The sequence below is a fragment of the Rhincodon typus genome, chromosome 11 (assembly GCF_021869965.1).
Source record: "Rhincodon typus isolate 14 chromosome 11, sRhiTyp1.1, whole genome shotgun sequence".
NCBI classification, from domain to species: domain Eukaryota; kingdom Metazoa; phylum Chordata; class Chondrichthyes; order Orectolobiformes; family Rhincodontidae; genus Rhincodon; species Rhincodon typus.
Window position 1 is genome coordinate 22672750 of NC_063342.1, and position 21719 is coordinate 22694468.

Consider the following 21719-nt stretch of genomic DNA (forward strand, 5'->3'; position numbering starts at 1 on the left):
ATATGTATGCCCGCAATAGAACTGGCTGGGTTACGGGTAAAGGTTTTGAGCTTGCTTCCCACACTGCTCTCCTCTACTGGTGAAATTGTCAGCACTGGAAAAGGATTAAACATGGCCTAGAAAATTCAGCACTCACAGAAGTAAAATAAGACCACATTACTCATCTGCAGTATTTTCTGTAGGCTGCAAATGTGCCAAGTACAGCTTCAGTATTTGATAGTTTGAGTGCAGCTGATAAGAATCCTCTTTAATCATCTGTTAGATGATGTAATGTAAATTATTTGGCTTTGCTTTAAGTGCAATGGTTGATGTGTTTCATGAACGATAGCAAGTCTGACCAAAAACAAAATAATGGGAAATCATATTTCACAAGAAATGCTGATGGAAATGGGAATGGTCAACATGGATAAGGGCATAAGAGAAAACTTTGGTTGCTAAAGGGCTTTAACATTCTACCACTGATGTTACTTAATAATATAAGGAAAAGTAAAAAGCTTCATTAAATAAAAACAGGTCCCAAAATTCCTGGCATCCTCACCACCAATACAAAGGAATTGCTGTTGCACCCTTTCTATCCTAATCATAGCCTGGGATCCCCAACTCAATTACTGGAAAATCCAATGGTATAGCCATGGTAGACTGTCAGTATCTGCCCAGGTCTGTCCTGATTGCCTTTCAAAGATTAAAAAAAACTTCAACTGGAGACAACAGGACCTAGGAAACAAACTCACCTTTACCTTCAAGAGAGCTACTTAACATCAATGCAAGGAACCTAATCCTTGTAAAGTTAAATATGTCAGGATATAGATAAAATAATCTTGATAGTTGCTTGGTATACAGAACTTAAGCATTGTTGAGAGGTGACACAATGTTGAAGCTTTTGCCATGCAATCATCAGGACTAGAACACAAGTAACTAGACGTGGAAAATTAATACCAATTCATATAGTATGCAAACAGAGTGTTGACTGCTTCATTGCTGGTATGAAGGTGCAGAAAGAATAGTTAATTGTCAATCTTAGTTCTCAGATCAGGCAAGTCTATTCTAATTGGTCAGAGCATTGGAACGCAGCAAAGACCAGCAATCTCCACGATTCCTTTCGAAATGAAATGTTGTAATGTCTATACAAATTCCTTCTGCCTATGTAAAACAGGATCCTGTGTCTTAAAGTACATAGCTTGTAACACAAACCTAACTGATAATCTTAAAGTGGTTTCTGGTGTAATCCTTAGCACAGTCTGGATTATTTACTAAATGTTGTCCACTAGCAGAATCACACATAATGTTGCACACTAACAGAAATTGCTGGAAAAGCTCAGCAGGTCTGGCAGCAAATGTGGAGAGAAGTCAAAGTTAACGTTTTGGGTCGAGTGATCCATCCTCAGAATTGATGGTGGCTAGGTTATTATCATCAGTTCTGAGGAAGGGTCACTCGACCCGAAACGTTAACTCTGATTTGTCTCCACAGATGCTGCCAGACCTGCTGAACTTTTCCAGCAACTTCCATTTTTGTGTCTGCTTTCCAGCATCTGCAGCTCTTTTGGTTTTTATTCATATCTAAATGTTGCTCATAGTGTTCAGAGCTTGTAAGCACAGGCTGTTTGAGCACATTTGCTATGTTGTAAATGGTCAACAGGACATATTGTTTGATACATCTGCCAGTCACTAGGATGTATGGCCTACAAACCTAGTATTGAAGTCCATATGTCCTATTGTTCATTTTTGTGGTAGACAAAGCATTTTTCTGGTTTTATGGCAGCATCCTGTTAGTCAGAGTCACAGACTCAGAGTCTTACAGCACGGAAACAGACCCTTTGGTCCAACCAGTTCATGCTGACCACAATCCCAAATTAAACTAGTCTTAGATGCCTGCGTTTAGCCCATATCCCTCCAAACTTTTCCTATTCCTTATCCAAATGTCTTTTAAATATTGTAACTGTACCCACATCCACTACTGCCTCTGCAAGTTCATTCCACATACAAACCAGGCTGTGTAAAAAAATTGCCCCTCATGTCTTTTTTTAAATCTTGTTCCTCTCACCTTAAAAATATGCACCCTCATCCTGAAATCCCCAACCATAGGGAAAAGATACCTGCCATTCACCTTATCTATACCCCTCATGATTTAAAAAATCTCTATAAGGGTACCCCTCAACCTCCTACGCTCCAGTGAAAAAAGTCCCAGCATATCCAGCCTCTCCTTATAAATCAAACCCTCCATTCTCAGCAACATCCTGGTAAATCTTTTCTGAACCCTCTCCAGCTTAGTAATATCCTTCGTATAACAGTGAAGAAAATCCATCTGGGTTTACTGACACGTAGCAACGTGTGAAAGCTAGCTTCAGCTATTGAGAGACCTTCCCCTCCAGGGTAGCCTGCAGCAGACTGGGCACTGTTCAGAGCCAAAAGAGGTGGACACAGTCTCTTTCATGAGTTTGCATGATATACAGTGTGTGATGATTTTACCACGGTAGCCATTATGGGATAATTTTGTCATAGCTTTTCTCAGTGTCAAGCTTATGCGGTGAACAGATGGTTAGGGCCCCATTCACGAGACTGTCAAAAAGATGGATCTTGTGGTGCATAGTAAGTAGGATTCCAAACGGATATGTTGAAAAATAAACATAGGTTCCATTTGCATAGACAGATGTTTCCTTCTCTACCCCCAGGAATCTTGAGCTAAAAGAATATAAACGGGCCTTTTGCAAAAACAGGGCGTATATGACAGTGCAATGACACATAGGTTTCTTTAAACAATAGGGACATTGCATATGCATTAAACATATGTCCCCACAATAAGACTAATATGCTACATTTTAAAAAATGTGGATGTGTACTGCTTTGAACGGTAGCAATGTGTCTAACAAAGTAAGCATCCGTTATTTCATTCCCTTTAAATTTATAAAACATATATTCTTTCAAAGAAAGAGGAGTTTGAACATTTTAAACAGCTCAGCCTTCCTTAAGTTTTGTATGGACATAACCCCAGCTAACATCTTAGCATTTTATTCACTAACCTCTCCTGGAGATGATTTTACTAATAAGATACATTGTAATTTTACAAATGACAAAGTTTCTATGAACGCTCTAAAAATTTTCATTATAGAAGATTTTGGATAAAATTTAATGATCATTGGTGGGGGTCCATCCACTCTGGTCATTTCTGGGAGTTCTGTCAGGATTAAATCTCAACCAAATTTAGTGTTGTCTGCTGTTGGGGTTCTTAGTTTCTGCAGGGGCACTTTCCTGTAGCATTCAAAGACTTGAAGTTGATCAGAGATCACTGGAGCTTGAGGTCATAGGTAAGTTGGATGAGAACCCCAGGCCCAGTCAAGAAAACCCTAGCAAGGACAAGAGGGGTTTTGTTTTAAGGGAGGGGTAATGGCTTTCCACTAACCCCTCATTTGCTGTTGATGAGGTCCCCTAATGCCCAAGAAGGAAGAATCTCTCCTCCACAACACTGCAGAATGAAGGTTTCCTCACTTGTTATGAGCTGATTGATTACCAGTGGCAGGATTAGGCCTTTAAATTGCGACTTGGTTAGAGTTCATTCTTTACTGTGCCTGCCCTCGACAAAATTGGGTTCAGTTAGGGAGGCAATGATGCCATCCTGCCCCATTATATTCCCCCACTATGCCTCTTATTCCATTCCTAGGGGAGCATTAAAATCTGCCTTCTGCAAGAAATGAAGACAACGACAAAGAAGAAGCAGAAATTTTTTCTAAAAAGAACAAACAGCAGAAAAAGACATTGTATGTCAGTTGTGTTTTATGAATTGGTGCATTGTTCCTTGAGAAATTAATGAGTGAGTGGCACAGTTAATGTGCAACATATACTAACGTTCCTGACCTATAAAGTATAGAATCAGCAGCTCTGTACATCTCATTAGAAAGAGTGAAGTACCCAATGGGAATGGCATGCACTGTTTTGATAGATATTAGGCTGGCTAAAAGAAAAAAAGGACAAGATTCAACATCTTCTATTGTTAGATACAAAGATAGTGAACTTACTGACTAATCACTGCAATCAATCCCTATCAATTAGTCTACCATAGACCAAAAATAAAATTCCAGTGGTGGTGAACATCGGAAACAAAGTCACATTTTGTTCTCCCATTCCCTGCATTCACCATTTTGTCTCAAAGCGCTCACATAATGTATTCTAAAACTTTATTTTCTGAAATAATCTGATTTGCATTTCAATGTATGCCCTTTTCGGCCTGCCCAAGGGCTTTGTATACCGAAAATGTTTGCTTTGTGTCAGTGACTGTTGTGTGTGGATAGCAAGACTGACACAAAGACTGCCAAAACAGATTAAAAAAAAATTAAAAACTCTCTACCAATAATTTACTACATGCTGCTTGAAACATCCATTTCATTGGTTCATTTATGGCTGACAATGTTTACTGTGAGCACTATAATATCACCTCTTTACCAGGGTCCAATAATTATCAGCCTTCAATAGCTACAATGGGAATAATTTGTAATAGTATCCTAATTTCAGCAATTTCATACTTTCCATGAAAATTAGGGCAGGAAGAAACTTTTATTGACTTTGGCGATATTAGTGAAATCCTCCAGCCATTTGCTAAGGATCAGAAATCATAGCATATGTCTTTTATTCTGCCAATCTTGTGGATTTTTTATGAATGAACATTGGCACGCGACATTAACAGAATGCTCTAATGGCTTGACTTCCCAACGATTTCTGAGTCAGTGAACACAGGTTCCAAACACTAGATTTTCCACAAGGCACAATTACCACCTTATTACCACAGTCTGATTACTGTTGTTCATTAGCTCATTGAGCTGTTTGTTCTGTGGTGTGCAGACATTTTGTCACCCTTCTAGGCAACATCATCAGTGCGACCTCTAATCAAAGTGTTAGTGTTCTGCTCCATTCCGAATTTATAAGATCCTCTGGTGTGATGGTCTTGTTCCTTCCAGTTCTGTTGTTTTAGCAGTGGTCTGTATATGGCGTCTATTTCTATGTGTTTGTTAATAGAGTCCCGAGTTGAGAACAAGAACACAAGAACTAGGAGCATGAGTAGGCCGTCTGGCCCTTCGAGCCTGCTCCGCCATTTAATAAGATCATGGCTGATCCTTTCGTGGACTCAGATCCACTTACCCACGTTCTCACCGTATCCCTTAATTCCTTTATTGTTCAAAAAAAATCTACCTTTTTTTTAAAAGCGTTTACTGAAGTAGCGTCAACTACTTCACTGGGCAAGGAATTCCATAGATTAACAACCCTCTGGGTGAAAAAATTCCTTCTCAGTTCAGTCCTAAATCTGCTCCCTCTAATCTTGAGGCTTCCAGAAATTCCCTTGCATGTCTGGTGTTCGCTTGTCCCAGTATAGTCACTTTGTTCGAATCGAACTGATGGCCCTCATTGTCTGTGTGTATTGAGACAAGTGAATATTGGTTGTGTCTTTTTACTGCCAGCTGGTGTTCGTGTACCCTGGTCATCAGTTTCCTCCCCATTTGTCCAATGTAATGTTTATTTCACTCGCTGCATGGGATTCTGTATATCACGTTGGTCTTGTTTACTGTCGGTCTGGGTTCTTTAGTCTTTGATAACATTTGGCGCAGTGTTGCTGTAGGTTTGGGTGTAATCATGATCTTATGCAGTCTTAGGAGTCTTCTGTGACACTAGCAATGCTACCCTACATCAAAAATATATCAGAAACGACTAGATCATGATTACACCCAAACCTACAGCAACACTACATTAAATGTTATCAAAGACTAAAGACCCCATACCGACAGTAAACAAGACCAACGTGATATACAGAATACAACGCAGCGAGTGCAATAAACATTACATTGGACAAATGGGGAGGAAACTGATGACCAGGGTACACGAACACCAGCTGGCAGTAAAAAGATACAACCAATATTCATTTGTCTCAATACACACAGAAAATGAGGGCCATCAGTTCGATTCAGACAAAGTGACCATACTGGTAAAAGCGAACACCAGATATGCAAGGGAATCTCTGGAAGCCTGGTTCTCAACACAGGACTCCATTAATAAACACACAGAAATAGAAATAGACCCCGTATACAGACTGCTGCTAAAACAACAGAACCGGAAGCAAAAAGACCATCACACCAGAGGATCATATAAATCCGGAAGTAGGCAGAACGCCTACGCTTCGATTAGAGGTCACACTGATGATGTTGCCTAGAAGTGTAATGAAACACCTGCATGCCACAGAACAACCAGCTCGGCGACCTAATGAACAACTGCATCCACAACCCGAGCCACAAATTTTTGCAAAGACCTTAAAAATGTCTGATTACTTTTAAGTTGCACTGTTGCATTTTTTTATATGGAAGTGGATTTCTTTTAAAAATTGAAAACATTTGCGCTAATACACGTAGGCAACATGAATAGAGTTTTGAAACATAAAACTCACTAAATTACACTGCTGTGATGCAGAGTGACATAGATCCATCTCATACATGTTTTTCCATGCAGTACAAGTGTTGGCAGCCCTTTGATAACATCACCAAAGCAACCATTCTTCATATGCAATTCTGAATAGGAACTGTTGACAGATTACTTAGCAGTGGAGAACATCACAATTCTGTCCAATTTTAGCTCATCATATAAGCACAATGCAGCACAGGCCACTGGATAGCATCAAGTACAATATTATTTGATTAAACCATCACTCAGATCTGGTATAATAGTTTTGTTACATTTGCATCATTACAAGACATGATATCTTGGCCATTTTTAATCTTGCAAACAAACAATTAAGCAAGTACAAACATTTTGCTTATACAGTGTCAGTAGGTAATTGTACAAATGTTCCAGATACTACAGGATGCGTAAAATTATTGGCTTGGAAGCAAACTTTGGTAATCTTAGGGGCTGGGTTAGAACTGCTTAAATCTAAAGTAAATGAACATTAAACATTGTGATAAGTTGGTGTTTCACTACTTTTTCATAATGAAGTTGCTGTAATGTACAATGCAGGAATATTTAGCAATGTATTTTAGTCCTTTTCAAGTTACAAATCTTTCTGAGATCTTCACGGTGCATTTATTGTTTTGTAACACTTGTGTCCTGTCTGTCGACACGTTTAAAGTTGGATTGAACACACTAACATACACCAACATTATCATGAAGGGTCCTTATTGACAATGAGGATTAAACATTCGCAGTTAAATATTTACAAATAAGAAGTGAAATAACTGCAGAGGCTGGTATCCCATCACGAAGTCACCATTTATTTACATGGAGAGTCCCTGACACTGATCCAGCTTCCTCAGAGCCAGCTCTCAGTGAACAGAACCTGTGACACTCCTTTTCTTATGTCAGTCAGGGCTCCCCGATTAGACCAGATTAATTGCCCCAATCAGAGAACTCATAATTCTATAACATCTGGTTGACCTTGTTACAATCACTACCTCCCTCCCACTCTGAGTCCGAGGACACAGGCCAGTTCTTTTTTTATGCAGCTCTTCCCGGGGTGTTTTAGCACCAGGTTAGGTTCCTCCAACTCTGCTTCTGATACAAGCAGCGTGTAACACACAGTATCTTGCCTCTTGCGACCAAAGCTTTGTAGAAGAAATTCAGTTTCCTCATCAGGCAGCAAAGACATCAAGGTGGCAACATCCATTGTGTCTATCTAAGATTCCAAGGTATCTTCAATACTGGAAGGAAAGGGAGTGCCCATGGGGTCCAGCACTGTTGGAAAGGCAGTTGAGGAGCCGGGCCCTTTTTGTTCCCACACTGTTTGAGAGTTTGCAGCTTTCAGATAGTCCACATGCTTGTTCAGGAGCATAGCACCCACCTGAACTTTATATATCACTGGACTTGACCTTGCATTGACCATGCCTCTTACCCATTCCTGTGGTCCCTACATCAAACTTTGCCCACTGAAGTAAACTGTCTCTCTGGTTTGGTGGATTCTTGTGTCCAGCATTGGTGTTCTTGATGCTGTTTCACCCTCCTTATCCCAGGTCCGGGAAGATCTTTAGGAAATACTCAAATTCCCTGCTGGTAAACGATGGCCTGTTATCTGTAACTGACACTTCCCAAGGAGTCCGTGTATTGCAAAAGATGTGCGCAGTTTTTTTGTCATCGTTCCTGTGTTTGACGAATGAACTCTATGCATGTCCAACCATTTTGAGTGGGCATCCACATTGACTAAGAAGATAGAGCCCGTGAGAGGACCTGCGTGGTCAACGTGTAACTGAGTCCAGGCTTTACCGGCCATTCCTATGGATGTTGGGGAGCTGCTGGTGGTAATTTTTGTTCTTGTCGGCACTCTGAACACTGGCCCACCTATGAAGCGATTTTGCCATCCAATCCTGGCCACCAGACATAACATCTCACCAACATCTTCATTTTGCAAACCCCTAGATGACCCTGGTGGAATTCAGCCAGTAACTGGTGGTGACTTTTGCTGGAGAAAATCACTCTTGCTCCCCTTAATAATCTGCCGTCTTCTACTGTGATCTGGGTCTCTCTGGGTCCAAAAGAGTTTCAGTTCTGGTTGTGACAGCCCTTGCGTTTCCCCCATCACCACCAGCTGTTTCAGTTTTGCCAGAACCGAATCTTTCTGCATCCAAAGTCTGATATTGTCAACTGGGACTGGAAGTGGCATGCACTCTCCTCGATACCAGCCTATGAGTTCTCTCCTCCATTTAGGCCGAGTGGGGCTCTTTTGCTGCCTGTAGTCTGCACTTAAGCAACAACAGCAATGGTTTGCCTGGCTGGATCCTGTAGAAAATGTTAACCATTTGGCCATGGCTTGGTTTTGTTTTGGGGTTTTGCTCATGGCTGACCAAGAGTTCCTCTGTTTATAATATGTCCTGACTGAGGCTATGCAATTGCTTTCACTCAAGTGGTGTTCCCCAAGCTCACTCGGACTGGCGAGGGTGTTCACTTCCATCGGAATTCCCTATAACTCATATGCTCCACTGGCCACATTTCCCAATGATAAAGTCAGTTGTGATGTCTGTCTGAAGTCCAGTTGGGCTTCAGCTAGTAGGCTGTTTTGCATGGTACATCATTAATTCTACATACCAAACTGACTCTCAGCATTGCAGTAAGGGTTAAACCAAAGTCATATGCTTCTGCCAGTCATCTTAGCCTAGTCAAAAATCCCAACATGTATTCTCCTGGTTCTTGAATTGTTGAGTAAAACTGACAGCTTCTCAGAATTAGAGAAAGCTCGGGGTCATAATATTCCCTAATTAAATCCGTCAACTCTTGAAAGGTTTTAGTATTTGGTGCCTCAGGGAAAGTTAGGCCCCTAATAACTGAAAACATTCCAGGTCCACAAGCTGACAGGAGAATTATTTATTACTTTTCATCTACTCTAATGTCATTTGCCTAGAAAAAATAATGCATTTTTTGCACATACTGGACCCAGTCTTTAACGGCAAGATTGAATGAGTCAAGCTTCCCAATAATGGCATGATGCCAGAAATGCTTAGCCCAACTCAAAGACGACTGTTGTAAGCAAATTCCTTCAGGAGTGTTCTTTTCTCCTGTTGCCACTGAAATAACTCCACACAAGCCGGTATTCCATCACCAAGTCACCCTTTGTTTACATATGGAGAGTCCTTGACACTGATCCAACTCCCACAGAGCTAGCTCTCAAATTGAACAGGATGTCTGACATTCCTGTTCTTATCTGTCAGCCAGGGCTCCCTGATTGGACCAGGGTAACAGCCCCAGTCAGGAAACTCATTCCACGAGGTCCACCTGGCTGACTTCATTACAATCACTATAAGAAACGTAACATTAAGGTGATGTTGCGGTACAGTGGACTAGGTTCAAATTCGCCCTTCTCCTGAGGCATGGAATAACATCTCTGAATAGACTGATATGGAAAATATCTGGAAACCTAACAATAAATGACCTCTGATGCTGCCTGCTGTGCTCCTCCAGCTCTACACTCCGTTATCTCTGACTCCAGCATCGGCAGTTCTTACTATCTCTGAGTGAGTTATAACCCCACTGTGAAGCCTCTTCTAGGGATGCCTATCTTGAAGAAGTTATCCTCCTCCCTCTGGAAAGACATCAGTGGATCTCTCTCCCACTGCAACCCTCTGGTAATCTCTTCGGCCCTGAAACTGCTCGACCATATACTGAAGCAAACTAGGTACTACTGCCACATTGCCTCCGATGCTGCCTGGTCTGCTGTGCTCCTCCAGCTCCACACTGTGTTATCAATGAATGACACTTTCAGTGAAGTTTTCTTGGAACTACACAGGGAGGCAGGACCGGGAGGAAACTTGAGAATTAGCTTGGTCCAATGTGGGAATGAATCAATCTTGCTGAATCCAGGTCAGCTACATGGACTGCAGCTGCAGATAACCAAGTAGGCTCTTTAAGAAACCAAAATAGGGAATGGTTGCAGCAGGAGGGGGATCTTGCAACAGGAGTCAGCTCCTCAAATGAGTCTGGAGTCTGACATTTGAACAATGGATCCTCTTAGGAGCAAGCCAGGACACCACCAAGGCCTTGAATCCCTAGCATGCCAACCCTGGAAGGAGAAGACTACAATTTCAGCTGCTGGTTGTTGTGTCACCACTAAACATTGATGGCCAGGCATTTGTGGCCCTGAATGTTTTTTTTACACGTTTTGAATGCTGCCAAAAGCATTTCCAGCTTGAGGTGTCTTCGTGGAGCTTTGCCTCTCTCAGTAGCATCCAACTCTCCTGGTGAGACTGCCAGCTTCCACAGCTTTTAGCCCTCTGAATGGGCCTCCTCTCTGGGCAGTCTGTCCATCGTCCTCAAATAAAGAAGGGTATTCTTAATTGGTTACCTTCTGTAAGATTGTGACACCCTATGGCCAGCTCACCTCATTGAAGGTGGCAGCTACCAGTTCCAAAGGAGGAGTCATATCTCACTGAAAATGTTAACTCTGTTCCTCTGTCAACAAATGCTGCCAGATCTGCTGAGTTTTGCCAGCACTTTCTGTTTTTATATCATTGAAGCTGGGACTGGCATTTGATAGGATATAGAATCATATTACACAGTATTTTTAATGTGTAAAAATCTAGTGCATTTTCATGATGGACTAGATGCACTAGCATTGTTAGATCAAGTTTGAATATTTTGTCTTCCAAGACACTTCAACAAGATATGTGATCTCTACAAAACATAATAGACCAGCATTTGCAAAACAAATTATGCAATGACAAATAATTTTAATCTATATACTTTTAATGCACAATTAAATACAACGATTACACACCAACTTTAAGTCTGCTTTACTTTTGCAAATATCCTTCCATTCCTCTTCCTGTGCCTTACATCATCTCTAACCATAAGGTTCTCTAAAGCCTTTGCAAGATGACTCTGAAAGGATTTTATAAAAACAGCCTGGGGTAATTATTCCTTGTGTTCATTCTTTGATCTGCAACCCACCTTTAATACTTTTGTTTGTGAAATTACTGTCACAAAAATCAGATACAGGTGGGGAAAAAAGTTATGTTTCAAAGACTTTTTATTGTGTTGTAAAAATGGATTAAAAATCATAAGATCTACAAGGCTCAATCAAAAATATGGAGCACTTATGTGAATACTTTGCTTTACACCTCATAATAGTTCTTTTCTCAACCATGTCAAATTTGTTATCAACATGGCAACTTTAAAACTATTCAAATGCATTACCTAATTATCTCTCCTTTTCACCTTTCCTGTCCTGGAGGCAGTAATTTCTGCTTTTCTGTTGGATCTCACCTCACTAGATACCATTCATTGATACGATCCAAATAATGACTGTCACCAGGAAATTTGACAAAAGGTGACATCAAAACTCTCGCTTTCCAGCAGGTCACAGATTTTCAGGGATCCTGCTTGATTCTTTCTTCAAACATGTTTCAATATTGTCTTACTCCTTAGAGAATAGACACTAAGGGTAAGCTACTACATCCCGAGTCCTTGACTAAAAACTGAACTAGGCTTGCCTTACAAATATGGTGGCTCCAAGAGCAGGTCAGAGGCTAGGAATCCTGCAGCAAGTAATTCATCTCTTGACCTCTCAAAGCCTGTCCACAAGGCACATGTCAGGAGTGTGATGGAATATTCCCCACTTGACTTGAAGAGTGCAGCTCCAACAACACTCAAGAGCCTGACACCATCCAGGAAAAAGCAGCTCACTTGATTTTTTTTTAATTCAGACCAGCATTTATTACCCATCCCTAACTGCCCAGAGGGCAGTTAAGAGTCAACCATATTGCTGTCACAGCAATATGGAGTCACAGGTAGGACAGACCAGATAAGGACAGCAGTTTCCTTCCCTAAAGACATTAGTGAACCAGATATTTTTTCTTAATAATTGACAACAGTTTCATGGTCAATATTAGATCCTTAATTCCAGATTTTTTTTATTGAATTCAATTTCCACCACCTACCATGCCAGGATTTGAACCCAGGTCCCTAGAACATTACCTGGGTCTCTGGATTAATAGTCCAGTGATAATATTGGCACTACATCCACAAACATTGATTTCCTCCACTACCAACACTTAGTAGCAGCAGTGTATACTATCTACAATATGCACTGCAGAAATTCACCAAGAGTGATTAGACAGCACCTTCCAAACCCACATACACTTCATTCTAGAAGGACAAAGGCAGCAGATACATAAAAACATCACCACCTACAATTTCCCCTCCAAGCCATTCACCATCCTGAATTGGAATAGTTCACAGTTCCTTCTGTATCATGGGGTCAAACTCTTGGAATTCCCTCCCTGATGGCACTGTGGGTTAACCTACAGCACTGCAACAGTTCACTATCACCTTCTAAAGGGAAGCTAGGGATGAGCAATAACTGTTGGCCCAAACAGTGGCACCCACATTCCACACGTGAATTTTTAAAAATCAATTTGTCATATCATATTTCAATCATTTGCTTTTGCTCATGTTAAACTTAATTCAAATTTGTCGTAGCCACGTTGGTAATTATTTTTATTGTGGCCTTCATGAGGAAGCTGTTGAGTGTAAATTATGGACCTATTGATGGATCTTAAGTTGTACAAGGTAAAACATAAGGCAACTGTAGTCCAAGTCTAACGATGAAGCGTGTCTGTCAAAAGTGTTCTTCAATTAAACAGCAGCACAGCGTGGGCTGTCGATCTGGAACACCCTGATGATTTACGTGGTTACCTCCTTTTCTTCCACCTCCCCTACTGGCTCCTATAATTCGCCCTCTGAACATTTACTGGCGATAACGGCCGATCTCTGACGATTGTCAGATTGTGTGACAAGTCACCAGACACCATTGTCAGCCAAGTACTCCAGAGGACCTTCTCCACCAGGCAAGGGTTTCCTTGAGAACCTCAATTGCTTGTTCATTAGAATGTGATGGTTGGGTAGTTCTCATGTTATGAGTCCTCAGTTAATGTTCAATTTTTAGTTTCAGAGCCATGGAATCAGAAGCCATGTGTATTGTATTGGGTTTGCAATGTTCTGTTGAAAAAATTACTGTCTTACCACAAAATCAGGTGATTCAAAGGTGATTGAATACTTTGCAAGATGAGCATGTTCCATACAAGAAGAATTAGTCATTAGAAGCACAAGAACATTAAATCATGACTGTTACCTCACATTTTCACAACAACTTAGAATTTCAAAGTTGTACTTTTGCATTAATAACAGCATGATCAAACTAATTGCAATTATTCTAATTTAAATAAAATCCAATAAATAAACTCTTCTATCACTGGGAGTTGGGAGGTATGCCAACTGACTCATCAAGCTGGCTCTATCATTTTTATGACAACATTATGAGGTAAATGTAAATTCTGTTTTCTCTATTTGGATATTCATAATTCAGCTTCCAATGCATTTGTTCAGTTTAATTGTTCTCATATTTTCCATAAATAGTACAGTCGATTCTGCTATAACACAATAGTTGTGTTCCTATAAAAATAATGGGGCATATGGGAAAAGCAGGGTTAGGGGCAGACCACGAAAAAAATCACTCAAAAGCCTAACACAAGGATAGCACGGTATGAATAATTGTTTAATTTATATCTAATAATGGAATAAAAGTAAATTTAACACTTTACCTTGAAAAATTGTCCAGAAGACTTTATGGGGGAGGAGGTTTTGAGGTTGTGCTATTGTTAATGGAGGGGCTGATGGTCGTCGTCATCATCATCATCACCTTCAGATGCAGTTGTATTTCCAGGGTTAGGGCGAAAAGTAGTTAATCCAGAAGTGGATGGCTGTGGTTCATTGCCTTCTGACTGTTTCTTGGGAGTTGCCTTAAAAAAGGCATTCAGGTTTTGCTGCTTTGCCTTTTTCTTCTTTCATGAAGAAGCTGTTCATAGGGTGCCAAATAAGATCTTATTCCATGAACTACTATCTCACTGCGTTCTGCATTGTAATCATTGTCCTTGAAGAGCTGCAACTGCTTCTCAATTTCCCTCAGGATAGAAGACAAAACAGAAGTGGAAAGCTTTCGTGGTGCTGCATCCTGGACTTCACCTTCTTCATCTCCAGCTTCCATTTCCCCCTCAGCGACAGCTGTTGTAGATCAGCTGTAGAGAGATCTTCACAGTGGGACTCAAACAGCTCTTCAACGTCCTCACTCTCCACTTCTTCAAATCCAACTTGCTTTGCTGGATCAACACAATGTTCTCTGATTCTTTGCAGGTCCTCTGACAGATCAAAGCCTTTAAAATCTTGAAAACAATCTGGGAAAAGCTTCCGCCAAACTGCATGCAAGCAGTCCTTGCCGACATCACCCCAGGTATCCACAAAAATGTTAATTGCATTCTTGATGTTAAAGCTCTTTCAAAAAAAAAGGAAATCACGGAGTGCTGTACGTCTCACAGAAAGCACTTCACAACAAAGTCTGCAAAATGATCACGTGATGCCAGTGCAGAGGCTCTTTCAGCATTAACATTGTGCATATTCAGGACAAAGCCTGAAAAACGATCATGTGATACCAGTGCACACTCCTCTGCGCAACGATGGAATCGTGTTATAGTCAACACAAGTTCGCATTTTAGAAATAGCATTCCCCTATTCGTCAGGCACATTATAGCCAATTCGCATTGCCAGAACACACATTATAGCAGAACCGACAATATTAATATGTCAATATTCACTCAACAAGGTTAGAAGGACAAATTGGTTAGTAAATAGATCAGCAGTGGAATGAGGGGTGGCTTTATCAGGACAGGTTTGGAAACATTCATGCCATATTAGTAAATCTCTCATTTGTATCAGGCATATCAAGTTGCGGAACACTAGATTGGCTTTTTTCCAAATGTTCCAGCTAATTTTTCCAAATTTTAAGTAGCAAAATTATAACTCTAGCTTTCAAAAAACAAAAAGGGCTATGTAAAACATGACTAATAAGCTGATAATTATTTTGATAAAAAGCAACATTAGAAAAATTATCTACAGTTTCCTAACATCAGAATTATAAGTTAATTATTTGCCCTGGAAGCTATGCCACTTAGTTTCAACCAAGGTTTTTCCATGAGCTAAGTCAAAAAAGAACTAGTGCAAAGCCAGATAAGTGAAATGTCCAATAGTAGCCAGTTGTGAAAATTAAGGAACAAGTCAGAACATATGGTCGCCAAAATGGTAGAGAAATATCTTGTCCTGCTAATAATGGGGAGGGAAGGACTTGGTTCCATTTGTAAACTATTAACTACATTTGTGGCACACATGATGGTTTTTGTAACAATGCAATATAAATAACCTTTGGCTTGTGTCTGAGAGTCCTAAGGAGCATGACTGCTACTTGTTACAACAATAATTCTGAAATAAAAACAGAGCTCATAACCAATTGTAATTTCATTCACTACAGACAAAGCAGTAATAACATACTGAGATGAGTTAACAAAATTGCAGGAAAAGTTGCTCAATTCTTCCAAAAAGATGCACAATATTGTTAAGAAACAAAAGTGACTAATTGTACACATATTATACGTTTGATAAATTTAGCACATTGTTTATGGAACTCCATCTGAAAAAGTCACACAGAATTCTTACATTGGTGGAAGAAGAAACAGTTAAAGTATCACATAAGGTACAGCACATTTTGTTCTTTGGCCATGTAAAACACAAAAAAGTTGTTAATCATCAGCCGAATTAGAACAATAGCAAAGGTCTATAAATAATTTGAATTCATTGGACCTTCACTGACTTCAGCTAACAGAACTTATAAATGTATTTTACAAAACCATAAGTCACTGGAATGCTTGTGAAAAACACTAATGTAACTTTTCAAGAGGTAGCTCAAATGAGCCAAGTTTAATGTAGAACAGCCTAAATAAATTCTATTATCCCTTTAAGGTTCTTTTTTCCTAATTTGACTCCCTAAAGACTTTAATTAGGTAAGAACTGGCAGCATGAGATTTACTTATAAAAATAACAACATGTAAAGTGTTAATTAAACTTTCATTAAGTTACTATTCGGTCTGACAACAGAGTAAAATGATTAACCATGCAATTTAACATGCTTAAGTCCTGCTTACAATGTTTCTGACTGCAATGTGATGCTTTTTATGTAGGGATACAGTTGGAACAAGACTGTCATTATTAACAGCTAAACACCCTCATTAAATCCCAAGTTATACGCCCTCCTATTTATTTTATATGACTAATAACATTAGGTGAAATATTTCTACCTGAATTTCATATTTGCTCCAAATTTGGAAATTAGAGCGCATATGTTCTGATATATGGGAGCAATCCCACTGGAGATAAGTGGGTGCATGAACATCAGGACAGTATTGACTTATAACTATCCTATTAACTTGCAACGCGTACTATTTACGCTTTATATTACCTGTTTTTGTTATTGAGGCTACTGCAATGCAGCCATTACTTTTCTATGATCTGAGCACTCAGAGTAAATTCTACTCATTGAATGAAGATGTAAAAGTTAATACAATTAGGGGGTGCAAACTTTTAAAGATACACAGCCACTTTAACCAGTGATCATTCGCAGTGGGGGTTTACTGCAAATTGAGTCCATTCTTCACATGATGTGTGTGCTAATCTCAATAAGGATGCTGCAATTGCCCTCAATGTCTTGAGTAACTATAAAAGTTGCATTAAAAAAACTATAATTAAGAAGTTGACATCAGTAAAAATGACTACGAAGTTGTTCAATTGTTGTTAATAACTGAACTGATTCCCAATGTCCTTTAGTGAAAGAAACCTGGCCTATATTTACATTTGCTCTACCTCAATCCGGGACTTAAAGCCACTTACTAAGTCGCCTGTCATACAAGTTAATTGTATCACGTTCTTAAGGATGACAAATGATGGCAATAAATTTTGGACTTGCTGCAATGCACCAATCATGAGAGTTAATTTTTAGAATTATTTAGAAATAAATGTGAAATAAATATATAAAAATCACTCCAGGTGCCAGTAATCTCATTGATAGCCACTGAAAGCACAATTCCTGAAAATCCCAACCAATTATTACACAAACACCACCACCCCACTGAAAAAGAATTTCTCAGAATTCCCGTCGTACTATCATAGCCATAATCTAACTTTGGTGTTAAAGTAAAACAACCATTCAAGTCAACACCATTTGAAAATTGCAATTAGTGCCTTGTAATCACTTTTAACAATTTATTATGTCTTGTATAAATCAAGAATTATTGTAACTCTATACAATAAACTACTGTATAAATATGTTAATATGACCTTTCTTTGTATGCAGTGGCAGTTTCCATCTCCCTGCAGTAATTTCACTACTTCCGAAGTCTTTTAATTTATACCCATGCAGTTTCATGGACATTATTATTTTGATCTGAAGTGAAGAATTAAACAATCAAACCTGTGTTTGATTGATGCTATTGATCATTTCTCTTAGTCATTATTCATCTGTTGATGGTACTGATTTATGTAATGGTACCATGAGTGACAAAATCCTTCTCACAAGTAGCAGTCATTTGTGTGTATGTCCAGAGAACAAATGTTATCATTACTCAGGTATGAAAAATGTTACAGATAAAACCAATTTTCACTTTGTCCACAATAAATATCAATAAAATTAACTGAATATTAATCAGAAGCGAGAATAATATCTGATTTCCCAGATCATTTCAACACAGGGAAACTAATGGCTAAAAGTTGGTTTGCTGTAAATTTCAGATGCAGGGATCATGATTCATGATCTGTGTACATTAGTATCATCAGAGGTAAGCAGCACAAAAATGTGGTACTCCCACCTCATTACTATTATTGTGGCATGGCGTTGAGCATCCACCTTGCTGGTAACAACCTCTGACTCAGTAGAAGACTGGACAATATTGTGCTAATGAGGTTCAGGAAGTAGTCATGTCCATAGTTCTAACTATGAAGATGACTCACTGCTTGCATTTTTTACAGTCCTGAAAATGGCTTTGTAGCTCTGTACATTTGGGTAAAGTTAGTTAAAGAACATCTCAAACCAAGAGTACAATTTGAAAAATATATTAAATGAGCAAAAGTATAAACATCAACAATTATAATATTTTCTACAGTCCTAATGCTATGTTTAAAGTAATCAAGAACTGGAATTTACTGCAATTAAAACACTAAAAAAGTATGACATTTCTAACCTTGCTTAGTTTATGTGTAAATAGCCTCCTGCCAAAGACAAAACTCTGTGATTTCTATTTGCACAATACTCTTTGAATTGGCTCAATACAGGACCAACCATATTCTGTGTTACCTCAAAACCTCTTGGCCCATTAATTTGAATGAAGTAATATTACAGGTGTAATATATTTCAGGCAAACCACTGCATAATGTGTTTTCTTCCTGAGCAAAGTAACTATGAAAAATAGCTAGCCATAAAACAGAAAACAATGATATTCACTCGGCTAATTAATAACCACAATTACATACTTACTTTCTGACAATGCATGGGAAATATAGGCAGAATGATGTTCAAATCCACAGAGAAAGTAGTAAAGAATGGATCAGAAATTTAGATCTGTGGAAACAATATTACTTCTATTCTTAAGATATATTGGTTTATTTAGTATGGCAGCAATGCCACAGAATAAAGATTCCTGCAACTTTCTGTACCACGTTACCATTTTTAACAACTGACAACACAATTTTAATAACAGGCTTTGTTTCCTCAACTCATCTCATCTTCCATGTATGTTGAAACGTAACCTCACTGTGAGTATTCATTTTAAAACAGGAGTTAAACAGAAATACATAAAGCAATATATTCAAATATAAACATAGGGCACTGCAGAATAGTGGGATGTAGGTTCATGGTTGTTAGCTTCTGTGTAGCTTAACTCCCCATCTATACTGTGCCCCATGTAGGAGTGATGGTTGAACACTTTCTTACAGAGTAAATTGGAGACAGAGGGTTGTTCAAAGTCTGGTCTCAGCTGTTACTATGCTATAGTTATTGTGCAGTGTGTTGCTAAAAAATTCAACATATAATGTTTGCTACACCATGTTGTCATGCTAACCAGAAAAGAAATCAGCTGACGAATATTTGGTTGTATGTGTACAATTAGCTCTCCCAAGTGGCAAATTTTTAACACGAGAAGAAAATGAAGAAATGGGAGGTTTTAAAGGGCCCAGAATATCATTTTCAAATAACACTGGAAGCTGCATTCATCACCTGTGTGCTAACCTGATTGGTGGACCTTACTGGTACTGCTGCATGTCATATCAAAAAAGTATATTAGTCAAATAATCTAACATTGATACCAAAACCACTCAGTTCCATGCACCACTCCATAATGTTCTCTCCCTGTCCCGATTAAAATCAAACTTTGAACTCACAAACAAACTGCCTGCCACATTTACACTGTTCTGCACTGACAAGCTCCCTCGCAGCACTCATTTAATCAATCTGTACGGACACACCTCTAGAGCAGTTGGAAATTGATGCCAGATTGAATCTGGGCTATAAGACAGGGATACTACCATAACAGCACAAGAGCCCTCAGGGCTCATTAAATACTCGCAGCTCTGCTAACCATGCAATTGAGTCTTAACCATGAAAATAATTCAGTCCACTGGCTATTGTCAACAAGTGAGCAGTGTAATTGCTCCACCCACCATCTGCTTGCTGCAAAAATTAGCCAATGGCATATATTTTAACATTTAAAGTCAAGAATACAAGTTTTAAGAGATGCAACAAGCTTCTGAGACAATTTGAACTTGGCTTCATGTTGGGTTGAGGTTAGGCAATTTTAAAGTGGAACAGAAGAACAGCTTCTATAGTCCTGTTACGACTCTTGGCTTCAATACTATGCCCTTCTTGAGTTACAGTACTGCTCTTGTGCAGAGGCACACTCAAAATTGTTTTGCATTAACCTGAAAGTAATCCAGTCATAAAATTGTTGCTTTAGCATTGGTTAGGATGACATACTGTGTTTAAAGAGCAAGTCCAAGGCTGGAAATTCTTTTTTTGGAATTAAAAAGGCTGGAATTCTGACTCATTTCCTGACCACACACTCTCCTGCCCCCAAAGTCTGTTCACCATCTACAAAGCCCAAGTCTAGATTTTAATATAATAGTCTTCATTTGGTAGATAAGAGAGCTCCCACAAAATGCAAGAGCTACAAGACAATTCAGGATAAACCAGCCTACTTGATCAATGCCTCATCCATCACCTTAAATATTTATCTATCCATCAACAGTGTAGCAACTGCAAGGTGCATGTAAAATAAATTGGACACTTCTAACTTTCAAAGTTTTGGCAAAGATCTGTAGCTCGGGTTGTAGGTGAGGTTGTTGACTTGCTCGCTGAGCTGGCTTGTTCTCGTTCAGATGTTTCGTCACCATGCTAGGTGACATATCAGTGGGGCCTCCGATGAAGCGATGTTGTTCTACTCCACTTGGAATTTATACTGTCTGGTCCGTTATGGTGATAGTGTCATTTCCGGTTTTACAAACCCACACAGATCAAAACCGGAAATGACACTATCACCATAATGGACCAAACAATATAAATTCCAAGCGGAGTAGAATAACCTCGCTTCATGGGAGGCTCCACTGATGATGTCACCTAGCATGGTGATGAAACGTCTGAAGAAGAATAAGCCAGCGAGCAAGTCAACAACCTCACTTCTAACTTTGCTTATTTATAAATAGCCTCATGCTGAACACAAAACGCCAGAATTTCTGTTTACACCATAGTTGGGGTTGGCTCAATACAGGATTGATTCCTTATTCTCCATCCTGCATTCCCCCAACCCCTTGGCACAAATGATCACCTACAAGATGCATTGCAGCAACTCGCCAAGGCTCCCTTGACAGCACCTTCCAAAACTTCTATCACATAGAACGACAAAGGCTGCAGAAGCATAGGAACACCACCATAAGTATCCCACCAAGTTACGCACCATCCTGACTTGGGAAATAATCATTGTTACATTACTTTTATATGTCAGAGATTGGAATCCTCTGCCAAAAAGGACAGTATCTATACCTAATGGACTGCTGCAGTTCAGGAAGACAGCTCAAGGACAGTTAGGAATGAATAATACATTTGACTTAATCAGCAATGCCCACATCCCATGAAAAAAAAGTGAAGGCTTGGAAGTAGATTGACCTTTGGTCATTTGCTAGTTACATGCTGTCCAAAGGAAAACATTGGTATATTTAAACAAAGTGAATTTTATAAATAAAGAGATTATATAAATTTGCTATGAAAAATTTCTCACTACTAAGGAACAAAGCAGCAGTCTACTGAGGCAAATTCCATTGTACTGGTATGCTTAACAGTTGGCATA

At 39.3% G+C, this 21719-nt stretch overlaps 1 protein-coding gene across 4 annotated transcripts in view; it reads right to left on the bottom strand.

The window, feature by feature from the left end:
• Positions 1–21719, bottom strand: part of eva1c (eva-1 homolog C (C. elegans)) — a 124374-nt gene that overhangs the window by 99199 nt on the left and 3456 nt on the right. The window lies entirely within an intron of this gene.